This window comes from Phoenix dactylifera, chromosome 4, assembly GCF_051530095.1.
Source record: "Phoenix dactylifera cultivar Ajwa chromosome 4, Ajwa_hap1_PhDact_Kaust_v1.1, whole genome shotgun sequence".
Classification (NCBI taxonomy): Eukaryota; Viridiplantae; Streptophyta; class Magnoliopsida; order Arecales; family Arecaceae; genus Phoenix; species Phoenix dactylifera.
The window spans coordinates 33,104,167-33,120,301 of record NC_143193.1 but is presented as its reverse complement, the minus strand read 5'-3'; the positions used below and the strand labels follow the sequence as shown (position 1 = coordinate 33,120,301).

General features: G+C 40.0%; 1 long non-coding RNA gene across 1 annotated transcript; it reads right to left on the bottom strand.

Annotated features, from left to right (window-relative positions):
- Nucleotides 1–12,160: 12,160 nt before the first annotated feature.
- LOC149753791 (uncharacterized) lies at nucleotides 12,161–13,882 on the bottom strand. Its single transcript, XR_016400424.1, has 2 exons — nucleotides 12,533–13,882; nucleotides 12,161–12,431 (listed from the first exon to the last, which is right to left on the bottom strand). It is a non-coding gene; the product is annotated as an uncharacterized LOC149753791 (long non-coding RNA).
- Nucleotides 13,883–16,135: the final 2,253 nt, after the last annotated feature.

Genomic DNA, 16,135 nt, shown 5'->3' with positions numbered 1-16,135 from the left:
CTTTTAGAAATTATTTCATGGTTTGCCCAAACTAAAATATATCTTTGCCTATGTCATAACCATGAAATACACAAGTATATGCTTAAAATGTTGATGTAAAATAACTTGTGAGAAGTTATGAAACCTTGAGCATAATGAAAATATTGTTTGCATGATATACATATATATGATACGTAAGATTAATTCTCTATTCTGCTCTCTCATGAAAATTACTTGAGAATAACAAAAAGAGAGAGAGATAAAGAAAAGAAAATGGATATTATTCAAGAGAAGTAAAATCCAAGTAGAGGCAAACACTTCAACCTTAAGGAAAAGCAAAACAAACTTAATATATTCGACACATTTGTGAGACTTGTGTGAGCATTCTTTTGGAAGGGATAAAATCCATAATTAATTACACTTAAATAGGGAGGTTTTGAAGTAAACATTTTAACCTTTCTATATTGCTCATCATAGGGATGGTGCCAATGGGGAGGCTAGTGGTAGTACCCGGCACTATTTGACCCAACTATTCGGTGTAGGGCATATTAGGGACGGCACAAGAGGGAGGCTAGTGGTAGTACCTCGTGCCCCTTCCCAACTCCACCGGATAGGGAGCAAATAGAGTATAGAGCATAAGAAAATAAAAATGAAAGACAAAGTAAATGAAAATATATAAGAATAATCAAGTCAAATTTTTAATCACTTGAAAACACACTTTAAGGATGAAATCAGTGCAAGATAATGTTTAAATAAGGGGAGTTTATTTGAAAAGAATTGATTTTGATCCTTGACATGCTTGTTCTTAATATTTTAATGCATGACTTAACACATAATATATTTTGCATGTGGCATGATGTTTTAAATTATGGGTTCTCAATGTTTTACAATGCTTCATGCTTGGATAATTTGATTGAATATTTGGAATACTATATAAAATTTTTTTTATTAAAAAGAAATTTCAGATTTGTCATTCACAATCATCGTTAAAATCTGAAAGGTGAATAAATTTGTAAAAAGGAGAAGAGAAGGATATTTCTATTTAGGCAAAATGAACTGAGTTTGTTCTATCCTTCAACTTTCTTAACTTTGGTATATAATGTGCTAAACATAAATACAAATATTCTGAATATCCTCTTATATGTGTGAAATATGTGTCTTCAATCATAATGATTTAAGATGAGCTACAATGTGGAAGATCCATATCTCAAATTATGACTTTGAAAGCCTCTATTGAAAATCTTTATGAAATTCAGAATCTGATTTTGTATAAAAGCTTAAATTCAATATGATTTCTAAATAAAATCTTAATTTAAGAAAAACAGAATTAATTTTGATGCCTTGGTTGGTTGCTCCGGTACGCATCCGAAACATATCTTTTCTTATCGTTAAAATGTACTAATATTGGTCTAAATGATGTGTCTTTCAATGATCTTGATTACAAGCAATTTTTTTTTATGATTCTATTTTGATATTAAAAAAAAGGATTTATTGTGTCTCATGTATACATTGCTGAAAAACTATGATTAAGAAATTGAGTTCTATAAATATATATACCTCAATGATCATCTATATGTTTTTCTCCCCTACATTATTAAAAAACTTCCATCAATAGAGTGAATGATCTTAAAACTAGAAATATTTCAGCTCACTCAAATGATTCTAAAAGAAAGAAAATGTAAATGCGGTTGAAAGAAACTAAGCTTCTAATGAATCATTTTCTGATTGATATTTCTATACATTTTCACTAAGATTAAGAGAAAGCATAACTTGTTCGTAAAGGATTAGAAAGAGTAATTACTACAAATTTTGGAATAATACTAGATTACTCTACATTCTCGATATTACAGGATTTCAGTGTTATTCATGTTTATCACTATAATCTGAAATTCAACAATTTAAAATGATTAAAGAAGAATGCATCTTTTGAGGGGGAGCTTTAGATATTCAGTATCCTATCCCAAAGACACTTTATTTTGATGCATGCTTTGAATTTTATGGATTGATTTTGATGAACCTCCTTATATTGCAAGACATGCTTTAATTACCTTAAGATGAGTTCTATAAAGGTTGTCTTATCTCAAACCTTGAGTCTTATGAAAATAAGCTGAAACTTATAGAAAATATATTTTTGAGATTGACAATTTTGTTGAACATTATCTTAGGATTCTAAACTCTTAAATGGAATGATCAATTGAGGGGGAGAAAGAAAATTTCAGAAGGAGAGGTCTTATTGGACTTAATTGCATAAATCTATAGCTAAAGGAGAGAGAAAGAATACTAAATGAAAAATGATCCTAATACTCTCCAATATGTATCATCTGAAATTTAAATCTGAAAATCTTTATGATACACCTTGAGGCGTGTTATTTGGTTAGTATATCTTATGCATCACTCATGAACCAAATTACAAATCTTAAGAGCCTCTAATTTAATAAAACAGGGGGAGAACAATGTATTAAATTTTCTTGAGTATCTCTTAGAAAATCTATTTTGAACCTCACTAATGAGTTTTAATTGACTTGCTCTTTAGAACTTCTATTTTGTGCCAATTCATTATTTTATGTATCAAATTGTGCTTATTTTCTAAAGGAATAAAAGAAAGTCTTTAAAAGAGCTCAAAGATGTATCAAAAATTGCATAAACTCATATTTTAGTATTTGTGCCCCCAATGCTCTTATTATCATAAAAGAACTTTGAAGTCATTAAGAATTAATGATCCAACATGATGATATGTTTTTCCAAATATATAAGTTTTGATCTTTTACTCTGAAAATTAATTAAATTGCTCTCATGTTGATAAAATACTTAATAGATTGGGCAAAAGGTCTTAAATGAACAAGCTTTCATACTTAGTGAAGAGAGGTTAGATTTCCACTCATATTTTTCCTTGACTATCATTTGTGGTACTTCTTGAATTAACCTAAGGAAGATTCCACCTACACTTGATTAGAAAACTATCTGTGGTATCAAATTAAAAAAACCTCTTGAATTCACACTCGATGTGTTCTGCTCTGATCTGTGTACTTAATGTTTCACTATCTTTTTGATGTTGTCAAAAAGGGGGAGAAATATCTAAGTATATGCTATATACTCAGAATGCTTTATTACTTTGAATTGAATACAAATCAGCTTAAAATTTAAATATGTTGATTGTGTTAAGCTGATTAAATCTAAAGCATTATCATGAAGTATGTTTTTAAATATATATGTTTTCTACTTCATGCAACTTAGCTATGTATTACTTCTAGAAATCAATATCTTTTATATTGCATATACTCCAAGTTTTGTCATCATCAAAAAGGGGGAGATTGATGACCCAAAGATTGATTCATAAATTGATTTTGATGATCACAAAACCTTGAAGTATAGATACTAATGCTTATGTTGCAAGGAGAAAGATATTTATTTTGCAAGGAACATAGCAAGTTGGGAGAACACAAGAAGGCCTCCAAAGCTCTCAAGTTGGAAGAAAGCTACAATTTATTGGCCCAAAGTTTAAAGTTCAAAGGATTCAAATTGGAGGAGTAAAATCAAAAGAAAAATTCAAAAGAACAGTCTTCGAGTCGACTCCAGTGGAATTCGAGTCGACTCCGGAGAAGTATGAGTCGACTCCGGAGAAGTATGAGTCGACTCCTAGGAGTCACAGGCAGAAAAGTCAGAGAGCAGTTTTCGGGTCTGAGATTCGAGTCGACTCCAGTGGAACGCGAGTCGACTCCGATGGTTGGTAGGTCGACTCCGAAGAAAGCAAGAGTCGACTCTCAGCGGAACACAAGGAAAAAGTCAGAGAGCATTTTTTGGGACTCTGAGATTCGAGTCGACTCCCGCATTGCACGAGTCGACTCCGAGACTCCGCGACCATCAACAGACAGAAAACCAAGTTACTGCCTCTGAGATTCGAGTCGACTCCCAGACAGCTCGAGTCGACTCCAAGGCAGCGCTACACCAAGATGGCAGAAGGTTGTGTTTCACAAACTGAGAGCCGAGTCGACTCCAAGGAAGTTCGAGTCGACTCCAAGACTGGACGAGCCAAAAGACAGAGGATCGGGAGTTCGGGGTCTGAGATTCGAGTCGACTCCCAGGACAGTCGAGTCGACTCGAGAGGACAAAATTCAAAATTGGATCCACGGACTTCAGTGGATGAGCCGACTCCGAAATTGCCAAGTCAGCTCCAGAAGTTGGCGAGTCGACTCCGGGTTAAGACGAGTCGACTCCCAGTCGAGGATGCACCATAATTCAAATTTGGAACAGTGGCCGAGTCGTCTCCAGTAAAGCACGAGTCGACTCCTGCAACAGGCGAGTCGACTCCTGATCGCGCGAGTCGACTCCGATCCCAACGGTAATATTGTCAGGAAGTGCAGACTGTGTCCAACGGCTCTATTTTTGTCTCTAACGGCTAGATTCTTGTTTCCACGCCATCTAAAGCTATAAAAACAAGAGGAGAGCTAGGGGAGAAGGCATGGAAGTGGGAGAGATCATCTAGGAAAGAGATCTCAAAGAGATTACAAAGGAAATCTCCCACAAGCACAAAAGGGCCATCCAAAACGAAATAGAGAGAAGAAGAGCATCCAAGTGAATCCGAAAGCTTCCTCTCCATCCGCGTGCTGCCTCGGGGATCCTCTACTTCATGCCAAATCAGAGGAGGATCAAGTAAAGAAGAAGCCGAGCTCCTCCATCTTCAAAACTCGTTTGAGGGCTTCTCTTTACTCTATTTGTTTATATTGTCATATCTGCTTGTTTAAGAAGCTTTGATTTGTTTTTATTCCTTGTTTTAATATCTTGTAACTTGATTCAATCAAGGGATTGAATCAAGGGGTTAAAGGTTTGTTGGTGAGCCAAAGGGAAAACCAACGGTGTAAGGTTTGTTGGTGAGCCAAAGGGAAAACCAACGGAGATAGGTTTGTTGGTGAGCCAAAGGGGAAAACCAACGGAAATAGGTTTGTTGGTGAGCCGAGGGTAAAACCAACGTGTAAGGGTTTGATTGTGAGCCCGGGAAAACAATCGGGGTTGGTTCTAGTCGGTGAGCCTGGGAAAACCGACCGAGTTCGTTGTGCGCTCGTAAAAACAACAAGTTGGGTTGTGAGCTTGTAAAACAACCGACTGTAATCTGTAGGATTATAGTGAAATTCCCAAGAAGTCTTGGGGAGTGGATGTAGGTGCTGGGGTGCACCGAACCACTATATGTTTGCTGTGTTTGTAATGTTTTTTGTCATTATCTAACTCACACACTTACTCACTTAGATAAATTGCTTGCTTAACTATTATCCGCGAATTCTTGAGTTGCAAGCATACTCAATCAAGTCACATTCTATACATCAAACTGTCGCTAAGTTTAACTTTCACTGCGCATATATACAACTTAGCATAATTAATCAAAAAGTGCTAGAAGTAGCTTAAAAGTTTTAAAAGACCCAATTCACCCCCCCCTCTTGGGTTGTATCTACTGGGCAACAGGCATTATCTCCTGTTTTCAGAAGGGGTCAATTCCATCTTGACTCACAACTGACTACGCAAGTACTTGACTGTACCCAGTGACCTTCCGTCACTGAATTAGAAATTCAGGTAATCCGGTACCAAAGTACAGTGAGTTACTTGCTAGTCACAGGTTGCGGTCTCAGATCAGAGGGCTAAACTTATACCCATATCCACTCAGAACATTTTTTGATAGTAGAGCGTTCCGGAATTGGTCATGTTCAGTGAAATGTACTCCTACACTTCATCTGTGTGACATATCAGTGTCTCCACACTTCTTGGTTAAGAGGACAACCAACGTATATGTCACACAACGATCTTATCTCGATAATGCTGTCGTCCTAGTAACAGCATATCATTTAATCGCGAACAGTTTTAAGGACTTGAAGATAAATCCTCCTTTATCATAAAACAAGTCCTAAGGACTTCATCATATAAAAGTTCATTTGAAGATGTACAATGAAATGATGAATAATGCCAAATAACACTTTATTAATTTGTCAATTCATTTACAAAATTCAATCATCAACATGCTGATGATTGACATTTAGGATACAATTCCCAACATCTGGCACAAAGGCTGCTAACTGGCACGCCCTCGAGCCGACTCCCAATCTGGGCGAGTCGACTCCTGATAGATTGACAGAAAGCAGGATTTCTGAGTGCAGAACGCAAGTCGACTCCGACTGAGACCGAGCCGACTCTTAGAGCAAAGACAGAGAAGTATTTTCTAAGATACAGTGCCCAAGTCGACTCCAATTGTGGGCGAGTTGACTCCTATGAAAAGACAGAAGACCCATTTTCAAGTCAACTGATATCGAGTCGTCTCCAACTGATACCGAGTCGACTCTTGCGAAAAGACAGAAGACTTATTTTTAAGCCAACTGATACCGAGTCGACTCCAGCTATGGACGAGTCAACTGCGACAAGAATGACAGAAGAATATTTTCTACGGCAGTGACATCGAGTCGACTCCTGTTGAGGCCGAGTCGACTCCAAGGACCAAGTCAGAGATCTAGTCTTTAAAGCTTCTGATACCGAGTCGACTCCAACTGTGGACGAGCCGACTCTAACAAGAAAGACAGAAAGTCAGTTTCTGATACACTGAGACCGAGTCGACTCCAGCTATGATCGAGTTGACTCCAATGAGGAAAGATAAAAAATCAATTTCTGATACACTGAGATCGAGTCGACCCCTGAAGGTTGCGAGCCGTCTCCTACTTTTGGCGAGTCGACTCCTAAATGTCGCGAGCCGTCTCCTAGAAGAGCGCTTGTACAGTACTTCTAAAGATGCTGTGAGCGAGTCGACTCTCGAAGAACATGAGTCGTCTCCAGTTTCAGCCGAGCCATCTCCAAGTTACGTGAGTCGACTCCGATCTCAACGGATACATTGTCAGGCTGCACAGTCATGTCAGAACGGCTTTTTTCCCTCTTCCAACGGCTATTTTATGAAATTTGAAGCTTTGAAAAGTGGTTATAAATAAAGTAGAGACAAGAATACAAGATCCAACTAAGAGGATTAAAGGTTAACAACCACCAAAGTGTTGGGAACCCGCCCATGCCGCAGAAAATTAAAAAAAATTCAGATGGCAGCGGAAGAGGCATGCGCGGGATCAGCCGTTCATCGCATGAACGTTGTTTAAAAACCGTTCGTAGATAGATAAGGATTAAAAACTTTTAAATAACATTAGAAGATCAGATCTTCACCTTGTGCGGGTAGATGATCACCACAAACTGATGATCGTGGTTTTGGATGAAGGTTCGCTTGAAGCCGTTCAAGTGCCCGGCCTCTACAGGTATCCACACGAAGCAGAAAACCGATCCAAGCTTTTTATCTCCCCAGGGTGCTAGCTCCCTTGCAGAGATAACTTTGATGGCTGATCTCCTCTCTTTCTTTCAACTCTTGAATGTGCTTGAGAGGAGGAAGAAAAAGGATGAAGAATAGTAAAGGAACAAAACTCCTGCAGCCTTCTTTCTTTTCCTTGCGTTGGAAGGAGGAAGGGAGGATGAAGAGGCCACCTTTCTTTTTCTTCCTTTGCTTGCGGCTGAATCAAGGAAAGGGGAGGAGAGGGGGCCACGAATTGGAGAGGGAGAGGGCTTCAATGATGCCCTAGGTCAGCCCCCACGCCTCCTCTTAAATAGCATGTGGAGCTCCTTGATAAACTTCCAAGAGGGGCGCCGGCCCCTCTTCTTTGCCGCACCAAGCAAGGAAAAGGAGGAGGGGCGTGTGTCCCTCCTTCATGGTTAACCTAATCCTCCTTTAAGGAGGATTAGGAAGGTCACTCATGGTTAGGTCCTAATCTAATTAGGCTTGGACCAAGGGTGAACCAATTTGGGTTTAATCTAGGTAAGTCCTAATCCAATTAGAACTTAATGAACCATGACTCAATTGAACCCTTCAATCCTAATCCAATAAGGAGTCTTGTTGATTCATTAGATTAATAATTAATTAGAACTTAAAAAATCCTAATCCAATTAGGACTTATTTAATTTTGGTCCTAATCCGATTAGGACTCTAATTTGAATCCGAAGTCCTAATCCGATTAGGACTCTAGGAATCCTACTCCAAGTAGGAATCCAAATTTAATTCAAAACTCCTAATCCAATTAGGATTGTAGGAATCCTACTCCAAGTAGGAATCCTAGTCTTACTCCAAATAGGATTCCCAGTCCAAGTAAGAATCCCAGTCCAAGTAGGAATCCTAGTCCTAATCCAATTAGGACTCTAGAAATCCTACTCCAAGTAGGACTCTAGAAATCCTACTCCAAGTAGGACTCTTGTTTTAAGTCTAATTAATTAATTCCCTTTGTTCCTTCTTCAACTTATTATCAATCGAATTGATTACTTGTGATTCCTAATCACGATTCAACCATCGGATCGGTCAATGCCTCTAGTGTGTGTGATCCCATAGGTTCTATTCTGACTAGTAGTGAGATATATTGCGATCTCTATCACAATATCATTGAAGACTCCTTTCAATGGGTTGGAACGATTTCAACTCTACTCATCAGGGTTTATCGATCATCGAGATAATCTCTGTGAGTCTCACCATCCACCAGTGACACCTAGCAGCATGTAGTGGCTATCCAGCAGAATAGAATGATGAACCTCTAGGTGCAGTTATCATGTGATACAGTCCTTCTATCGTGGATCCCTACAAGACGGAGGTCATGGATAACTCGTCAAACCCCATCGCCTGTCATATGTCAAGATTTATTCGACTTAAGTTCGAGAGCGGAGAACTCTTTCTCCACTGTGCAATCTGCCCCGGCCGAGGTCTTACGAACTCAGTCTTATAAATCACATAGGATCTCTCCTTATCTATCAAGGTCGATAGGTTCCTTGTAGATGCATATCCTACTCCTACAGTGAACCTACTGCAACCAATCTACACTGCATGGACCCATATGGCTAGAGACCATGTATTTGTGCAGTCAAACTACAATAACCTCACTGTGAGTAGCCGAAGCATCGTAGGTCAAAGGACCAGTCACACTACTGCAACATCAAGCAAGTCACTGACGAGTGGATAGACATCCAAGTGACTTCTTGTCTTGGTCACGCTCAGTACCCTTGTTCTCTAACAAGCACCTGCACTATTACTTCAGTGTCTCCACACCGTGGACTCGAGTCTCGTCCATCGATAGAAAAAGTAATGTGTGCACTGATCTCATTGGATCGATCACCGTCCTCGTGATGATCCATCGATTAGGAGCGTTTAGAAATTAATCACTAATGATACATGGCTCAAATTCTCAACTCTTGAGAATATGCATCATCATCTTATTAATTTCTTGGACGATTCATAGACACAATAACAATATGAATGAAAAAGATGTCTATTATTTATTCAATAATAAATAGTCAAGTACAAAATTATGTTCCTAGAATTAACAATGTGTCAGCCAGATTGGCTTCTAGGGCATACATCTAACAATCTCCCACTTGCACTAAAGCCAATTGGTCATATATCTTAGGCCCATCTTCTCAAGGTGGGCTTCAGTCTTTTGCTGACTCAGCTGCTTAGTGAATGGGTCTGCCACATACGTTGTCCGCGGAGTCTACTCTCTGCACCTCGACATACTTCTTCTCAACATAGTCGCGTATGAGGTGGAAGCGCCGCTTTATATGCTTGGACTTCTGATGAGACCTTGGCTCCTTAGCAAGAGCTATGGTGCCATTATTATCGCAATAGAGTGTTATGGCATCTGATGTCATCACGTCCAACTCTGCAATAAATTTCTTGAACCAGAAGCCTTCTTTAGCAGCTTCAGAGGCGGCGATGTATTCAGCTTCCATAGCAGAATCAGCAATGATCAGTTGTTTAGAACTTTTCCAATTCACCGTACCACCATTGCACAAGAACACATATCCAGATGTTGACTTCCTATCATCGACATCAGTCATGAAGTCTGAATCTGTGTACCCTTCTACCTTTAACTCTGATGATCCTCCAAAGATCAAGAATAAATTTTTAGTTCTTCTCAAGTACTTAAGAATATTCTTCACAGCTGTCCAGTGTTCTTCACCTGGATTCGACTGATATCTGCTTGTGACACTCATAGCAAGGGCTATATCAGGTCGTGTACATAGCATGGCATACATGAGGCTCCCTATTGCTGATGCATAAGGGATCTTGCTCATGCATTGAATCTCTTCAGATGTGTTGGGGCACATCTTCTTGGAGAGATGAATTCCATGCGTTAGGGGTAAGAGACCCCTTTTAGAGTTTTCCATGCTGAACCTTTTCAGCACTTCCTCTATGTACATCTTCTGTGATAGGCCAAGTATCCTTTTAGATCTATCTCTATAGACCTTTATTCCCAAAATATAGGATGCTTCCCCAAAGTCTTTCATGGAGAACTCTTTTGACAACCAGACCTTGACCGAGGTTAGCATGGGAATATCATTCCCTATCAGGAGGATGTCATCCACGTACAGTATGAGAAATACGACATCACTCTCACTAACCTTTTTGTAAACACATGGTTCCTCTTCGTTTTTGATGAAATCAAACGTTTTGATTGCGTCATCAAAACGAGTGTTCCAACTCCGAGATGCTTGCTTTAGTCCATAGATGGACCTTTGCAGCTTGCAGACCTTGTGATCTCCATCACCGGAAGTGAAACCCAAAGGCTGTTCCATATAGATATCTTCATCAAGATATCCATTCAGGAAAGCAGTTTTCACATCCATCTGCCAGATTTTATAATCATAAAATGCTGCAATGGCAAGCAATGTTCGGATGGATTGTAGCATGGCTACAGGTGAAAAGGTCTCCTGATAGTCAATGCCTTCGCGTTGACTATACCCTTTCGCCACTAGCCTTGGTTTATAGGTCTCTACCTTTCCATCCGAACCTATCTTTCTTTTGTAGATCCATTTGCATCCAATAGGTACAATACCTTTTGGTGGATCTACTAGGGTCCAGACTTGGTTGGAATGCATGGAGTCTAACTCTGACTTCATGGCTTTCAGCCATTTCTCGGAATCGATATCAGATATTGCCTCGTCGTAGGTTTTGGGATCCTGTGTGTGATCCCTATCTCCCACTAGAAACATTTTCTCGGTATCCTCTTCTAGTATACCTAAGTATCTATCAGGAGGATGGGAGACCCTACTAGATCTGCGAGGTGGTTGAGGGACATCGTGTACTGGCTCTGTATTAATGGGTTCGATAGGATCCATGACTCGTTGCTTTTTAGAGACTTTCTCTTCAAGCTCAATTTTCCTCCCACTGCCTCTATCAAGGATAAACTGATTTTCCAAAAAGATGGCATGACGGCTCACAAACACATTGTGATCCTCTGAGACGTAAAAATTGTATCCTAATGACTCTTTAGGATATCCTATAAAACGAGCACTTATGGTCCTAGCCTCTAGTTTGTCCGCCTGTAGTTTTTTGACGTGGGCCGGACATCTCCAAATCTTGAGATGACCAAGACTTGGTTTCTTACCATGCCATATCTCATATGGTGTGGTAGGAATGGATTTAGAGGAAACTCTATTAAGTAGATATACTGCGGTAAGTAAGGCGTCTCCACAAAGAAACATCGGTAGATCATTGAAGCTCATCATGGATCGGACCATATCCAATAGAGTCTGATTCTCCTCTCTGACACGCCGTTGAGTTGAGGTGTACCCGGAGGAGTCCATTGTGAGACTATGCCATTGTCTTTGAGATAGTTCCGGAATTCTCCACTAAGGTATTCTCCTCCTCGATCTGATCGAAGAGCCTTAAGAGGTTTTCCAGTTTGTTTTTCTACTTCATTCTTGAACTCCTTGAACTTTTCAAAAGATTCAGACTTGTGTCTCATAAGATACACATACCCATACCATGAATAATCATCGGTAAAGGTAATGAAGTACGAATAACGTCCACTGGCTAGCACATCGAATGGGCCACATACATCTGTATGTACTAGGGTAAGTATTTCAGTGGTCCTCTCCCCATGTCCTACAAAGGGCAATCTGGCCATTTTTTCTTGAAGACAGGACTCGCAAACTGGATATGACTCGGAAGTCAATGAGCCGAGAAGCCCATCTTTATCCATTTTGTTCATTCTGTCCTCTCCAATATGGCCAAGCCTGAGGTGCCACAAATATTTTTGGTTTATCTCATCCCTGGATCTCTTGGATCCTTTGGCACTCACTTCTTGCTCAGACACATTTACAGATACATCCATATGCAAATGATAGAGACTGTCAATCATAAAACCACGTGCGACTATTTTATTTCTGAAATAAATAGAATAGCAGTCTTTGTCAGATGTAAAAATATGACCTTCCTGTGCTAGACATGAAACAGAAATCAAATTTCTGCTAGCAGCAGGTACATAATAGCAGTCTCTAAGTAATAAACTAAAACCAGACGGTAGTCGCAGATGGTAGGTGCCCACAGCCACAATAGCAACTTTTGCCCCGTTGCCAACCCGAAGGGTTACCGCACCTTCCGCCAGCCTTCTACTTTCCTTTAGACCCTGCATGGTAGTGCACAAATGAGCACTAGAACCAGAATCTATAACCCAACTAGAAGTAGAAGAAACCGTTAGATTAGTTTCAATTATGAGCAAGTCTATACCTTCTGAAGGTGTGTCACCTTTTTTGTTCTTCAGGCTCTCGAGGTATGAAGGACAGTTCCTCTTCCAGTGGCCATCGACATTGCAGTGGAAACATTTTTCTTTGTCATTAGCCTTTTTTTTTTAACTTCCTTCTTTGGCTTCTTGTCTTTCTTCTGCTTCTTAGCAGGCTTCTTTTTCTTCCAAGTAGACTTTCTCTTGGAACCAGAAGTCAACTCAGCAGCAAGGACATTGCCCCTTGAAACTTTCAAGGCTTCCTCAGCAGTTACCAACATATTTATCAGTTCAGTCTTAGTGCATTCAATCTTATTCATGTGGTAGTTTACTATAAACTGACCAAACGAATCAGGAAGGGATTGAAGGATCAGATCTACTTGCAATTCCTTGTGCATGTTCATACCGAGCTTCTCAAGCTTCTCTAGGTCCTTGATCATAGTCAGACCGTGATCATGGACGGACTGCCCCTCGCGCATCTTTGCTTTGAAGAGCCTCTTGGATACTTCAAAACGAGCTGTGCGACTCTGCTCACCATACAACTCTTGCAGGTGTGCCAGTATGTCCCTAACAGTCTTCATATTCTCATGCTGGCATTGGAGTTCATTGGACATGGATGCCATCATATAGCACTTGACTCTAATGTCATCATCCATCCACTTTTGTGCGGGTAGATGATCACCACAAACTGATGATCGTGGTTTTGGATGAAGGTTCGCTTGAAGCCGTTCAAGTGTCCGGCCTCTACGGGTATCCACACGAAGCAGAAAACCGATCCAAGCTTTCTATCTCCCCGGGGTGCTAGCTCCCTTGCAGAGATAACTTTGATGGCTGATCTCCTCTCTTTCTTTCAACTCTTGAATGTGCTTGAGAGGAGGAAGAAGAAGGATGAAGAATAGTAAAGGAACAAAACCCCTGCAGCCTTCTTTTTTTTCCTTGCGTTGGAAGGAGGAAGGGAGGATGAAGAGGCCACCTTTCTTTTTCTTCCTTTGCTTGCGGCTGAACCAAGGAAAGGGGAGGAGAGGGGGCCACGAATTGGAGAGGGAGAGGGCTTCAATGATGCCCTAGGTCAGCCCCCACGCCTCCTCTTAAATAGCATGTGGAGCTCCTACTTTGTAGGAGCTCCTTGATAAACTTCCAAGAGGGGCGCCGGCCCCTCTTCTTTGCCGCACCAAGCAAGGAAAAGGAGGAGGGGCGTGTGTCCCTCCTTCATGGTTAACCTAATCCTCCTTTAAGGAGGATTAGGAAGGTCACTCATGGTTAGGTCCTAATCTAATTAGGCTTGGACCAAGGGTGAACCAATTTGGGTTTAATCTAGGTAAGTCCTAATCCAATTAGAACTTAATGAACCATGACTCAATTGAACCCTTCAATCCTAATCCAATTAGGAGTCTTGTTGATTCATTAGATTAATAATTAATTAGAACTTAAGAAATCCTAATCCAATTAGGACTTATTTAATTTTGGTCCTAATCCAATTAGGACTCTAATTTGAATCCGAAGTCCTAATCGGATTAGGACTCTAGGAATCCTACTCCAAGTAGGAATCCAAATTTAATTCAAAACTCCTAATCCAATTAGGATTGTAGGAATCCTACTCCAAGTAGGAATCCTAGTCCTACTCCAAATAGGATTCTCAGTCCAAGTAGGAATCCCAGTCCAAGTAGGAATCCTAGTCCTAATCCAATTAGGACTCTAGGAATCCTACTCCAAGTAGGACTCTTGTTTTAAGTCCAATTAATTAATTCCCTTTGTTCCTTCTTCAACTTATTATCAATCGAATTGATTACTTGTGATTCCTAATCACGATTCAACCATCGGATCGGTCAATGCCTCTAGTGTGTGTGATCCCATAGGTTCTATTCTGACTGGTAGTGAGATATATTGCGATCTCTATCACAATATCATTGAAGACTCCTTTCAATGGGTTGGAACGATTCCAACTCTACTCATCAGGGTTTATCGATCATCGAGATAATCTCTGTGAGTCTCACCATCCACCAGTGACACCTAGCAGCATGTAGTGGCTACCCAGCAGAATAGAATGATGAATCTCTAGGTGCAGTTATCATGTGATACAGTCCTTCTATCGTGGATCCCTACAAGACGGAGGTCATGGATAACTCGTCAAACCCCATCGTCTGTCATATGTCAAGATTTATTCGACTTAAGTTCGAGAGCGGAGAACTCTTTCTCCACTGTGCAATCTGCCCCGGCCGAGGTCTTACGAACTCAGTCTTATAAATCACATAGGATCTCTTCTTATCTATCAAGGTCGATAGGTTCCTTGTAGATGCATACCCTACTCCTACAGTGAACCTACTGCAGCCAATCTACACTGCATGGACCCATATGGCTAGAGACCATGTATTTGTGCAGTCAAACTACAATAACCTCACTGTGAGTAGCCGAAGCATCGCAGGTCAAAGGACCAGTCACACTACTGCAACATCAAGCAAGTCACTGACGAGTGGATAGACATCCAAGTGACTTCTTGTCTTGGTCACGCTCAGTACCCTTGTTCTCTAACAAGCACCTGCACTATTACTTCAGTGTCTCCACACCGTGGACTCGAGTCTCGTCCATCGATAGGGAAAGTAATGTGTGCACTGATCTCATTGGATCGATCACCGTCCTCGTGATGATCCATCGATTAGGAGCATTTAGAAATTAATCACTAATGATACATGGCTCAAATTCTCAACTCTTGAGAATATGCATCATCATCTTATTAATTTCTTGGACGATTCATAGACACAATAACAATATGAATGAAAAAGATGCCTATTATTTATTCGATAATAAATAGTCAAGTACAAAATTATGTCCCTAGAATTAACAATGTGTCAGCCAGATTGGCTTCTAGGGCATACATCTAACACAAAGAAGAGTTAGAGCCTTTCCAAAGAGAAAAGAGGAATAGATGCGCCTACATCAATTTCAGAAGTATTCCTCACATTCAAAGCTCGATTTATTGATCCTCAACCATAGGTATATTTAAGAGAAGATCCAGAAAAGGAGAAGCAACATCTTCCATCAGCAAAAATCTATTTGAAAGCTTCTTCCCTTTTGCTTATATTGTTTAATCTATTTTTTTAGAAGCTGCAAAATACTTATACTCTGATTTAGTTACTTGGTTCAATCAGGAAATTGAATCAAAGGAATTGAGGTTCGTTGGTGAGCTAGTTAAAACCAACATTGTAAGGTTGTAGTTGATGAGCCGAAAAAATCCAACTGGGTTGGATTGTGGGCCCGAAAAAATAATCGGTTTAGTTCTAGTCGGTGAGCTTGTGAAAACCGACCGAGTTCGTTGTGATCTCGTGAAAATAACAAGTTAGGTTATGAACTTGTAAAACAACCGAGTATAATTCTAGAAATTATAGTGAACTCCCAAGTGAGGCTTGGGGAGTGAATGTAAGAGCAACGTTGGCTTCGAACTACTATAAAATTCCGTGTGTTTGTGTTGTGGTTCTTTGAGCATCTCTTCTTTATTGCTTTCTTTATAGGTTGATTAATCTCTTTAGTTTAAAATCAAGAAAGCTTTTACAATTCACATTAGATTAATCCAAAAAGTATCAAAGTTTTATTTAGAACCCAATTCACCCTCCCTC